At 33.0% G+C, this 2888-nt stretch overlaps 1 protein-coding gene across 1 annotated transcript in view; it reads right to left on the reverse strand.

The window, feature by feature from the left end:
- The window catches only part of LOC106867478 (zinc finger protein ZFP2), a 25121-nt gene extending 22625 nt beyond the window's left edge, over window positions 1-2496 (reverse strand). Inside the window, exon 1 of the mRNA XM_052978007.1 lies at window positions 2342-2496. The gene's annotated coding sequence lies outside the window, so the exon portion shown is untranslated. The remainder of the gene's footprint in view (window positions 1-2341) is intronic.
- Between the last annotated feature and the right edge of the window lie 392 nt (window positions 2497-2888).

The following is a 2888-nucleotide window of genomic DNA, read 5'->3' on the forward strand; positions in this document are numbered from 1 at the left end:
ATATATATGTATGTGTATATGTATGTATGTGTATATGTATATATATGTATGTGTATGTATGTGTATATGTATGTATATATATGTATGTGTATATATGTATATGTATGTATGTATATATGAGTATATATGTATGTATATATATGTATGTGTATATGTATATATATATGTGTGTGTATATATATGTGTATATATGTATGTATATATATGTGTATATATGTATGTATATATATTTGTATGTATGTATATATATTTGTATGTATGTATATATATATTTGTATGTATGTATGTGTATATATGTATATATATATATGTGTGTGTGTGTATGTATATATACATTAGATATACACGCAATTTGTAATATCGACTCTACAATCGTAAACAACTTGCATAAACAGATGTCTTTGATGTATATACATATATATATATATATATATATATATATATATATATATATATATATATATATATATGTCTGTATGGAGAAAGAGAGAGAGAGAGAGAGAGATCCGCACAGACTTATACACACATACACATAATTTATGTAAGAGTGTGTATATGTGTGTCTATAAATAAATACATTATCACTTTCTATTATGTGTCAATTACACACACACACACACACACTTACACTCACACACATATTTGTTTTATTAATATTTAGCAGAGGCAACAGGATGACTCAAGGGCCGAGAGTTTCGTGTATTAGCACTTACCAAACAACACCAAATCTCTCTCTTTCTCTCCCTCTCTCTCTCTCTCTCGCTATGCACACACACACACACAACACAACACACACACACACACATACATTAAATATATATGTATAGAGTGTTTATATATATAGTAAATTAGATATGCATAGCTTCTGTTTACGTTATGCCCGGTATGTAGACGTATCAACATATATTATTATTGTGTATATTTGTGTGTGTGTGTGTGTGTGTATATATATATATATATATATATATATGGGGCTGTGATGATTAGTTCCAGGTCAGCTCGCACTGAACGAACATTATCAGAGGCGTGCTAACCATGACCATCATGACTTTATTTGGGATCACACTATTCTGTGTGTCCTTTAGAACACAATGACAGAATTAGAATGAGATTTGATTGCTATTTCTGCCAAATTGACAGACCACGAGTAGGCTACCACGGTATGTTTATGTATATATGTTTAGTTATATATATATACATGAGGGTGTGTTGAAAAGTTCTTGGCTTTAAGGGTATTGCGAAAGGCCGGGCTGGGGGTCCCAGCCTTCCGAGTTTTTTTTACAGGGCTTAGAAAAACCGAAGGACCGCTGCAATAAGTGTGTGAATCTGAGAGGGAAATGTGTTGAATAAAATCATAATTAACTGATCCTCCTCTATTTTCTTTTATCCAAAGCCAGGAACCTTTCAGCACCTTGTGTTTGTATGTATGTATTATATATATATAAGAATTAAGGAATGAAATAGATGAGATCCGGGTTACATATGTTTCATAGCGAGCGGAACCTCGGAAGTGGTGAATATCCAAGCGAGGTGTATACCGTTAATCGCTAGGCCAAGGGTATCTTGACTAAATGAAGTTTACATTGTCGCAATGAGGTACATGTTAACACACGGAAGATCTTACAGTTATATAAGCACGGAAAATGTTCTCTATGTGGCCTGTGTGTTTTCTGTACTCTGGTTATTATTATTTTCTTGTCTACGTTTTGTTTGCAATGTCCTGTACCCAGCTATGCACCTATATATACAGGTAGACGTAGGTATGCACATACCTGTACGTATATATGCATATACTCATTATTTGTTTTATATAGTGTTTATATGTAATGTGTGAGCGTGCTTGTATATAAAATTGTATATATATATATATATATATATATATATATATATCATAAAAAAGAATGGTGAATTATACATCAAAATATATTCATAATAATATTCTCCTTAAATTTTCCAGTCCGTCGCATGTTTCTGATAGGTCTTTTGATGTAGCATTTAAATACATTACGCTTCACCCACCCGAATGAGTGAAACCTTGAACAAAGCTGCTTAGGAATGTCTAACTTGGATGAATATGCACCGCAAATGAACCAGCTAAATACACATAAATGCTACATCAAAGGACAATAAGATACTTATCCAGAAGAGACACGTGTCGGATTGAAATTTAATGACAATATTATTGTTATGAATAAGCTTTGAAGATGTATAATTCTCCATTGTTCTTTGTGACATTTTGATTATATACCCGATATCTAGTATGAAATCCTACGAAGCGAACTCCTGATTTATATATCGTGTGAAACAAAATTCAATTATCTTAAACAATTCTGTATGTTACCTATCATTCGTTATGGTGAGCCAGATCTGGATTATATCGGAGTGCTAATAAGTTACCTGCCCGGATTCCAAATCTCTATTCTTTTAGGCGCAAATGTAATTCTTTCCCGAATAAATTGCACGTCATATTCGAAGCTCCGATGAAGATATTGGATGTGATTCAAGCACTCAACTATGAATCTACTGTATTTTATTGAAGAAACAGCTGTAAGCTAATGAAGTTCATGATAACCATTTATTCCTTTGTCATCTTCCTTTCTTAATACGGTCTATACTCAGCTAACACTTCATTCACAAACATACATCTATTGAGTTAAACACCGGATTATTAGTCATGCAATGCCTAAGCAAAATATTGAAACAATGAGTGGCTGTGTGGTAAGTAGCCTGCTTACGAACCACATGGTTCCGGGTTTAGTACCACTGCGTGGCACCTTGGGAAAGTGTCTTCTACTATAGCCTCGGGCCGACCAAAGCCTTGTGAGTGGATTTGGTAGATGGAAACTGAAGGAAACTCGTCGTATATATATATATATATATATATATAT

Source organism: Octopus bimaculoides, chromosome 29, assembly GCF_001194135.2.
Source record: "Octopus bimaculoides isolate UCB-OBI-ISO-001 chromosome 29, ASM119413v2, whole genome shotgun sequence".
Taxonomy (NCBI): domain Eukaryota; kingdom Metazoa; phylum Mollusca; class Cephalopoda; order Octopoda; family Octopodidae; genus Octopus; species Octopus bimaculoides.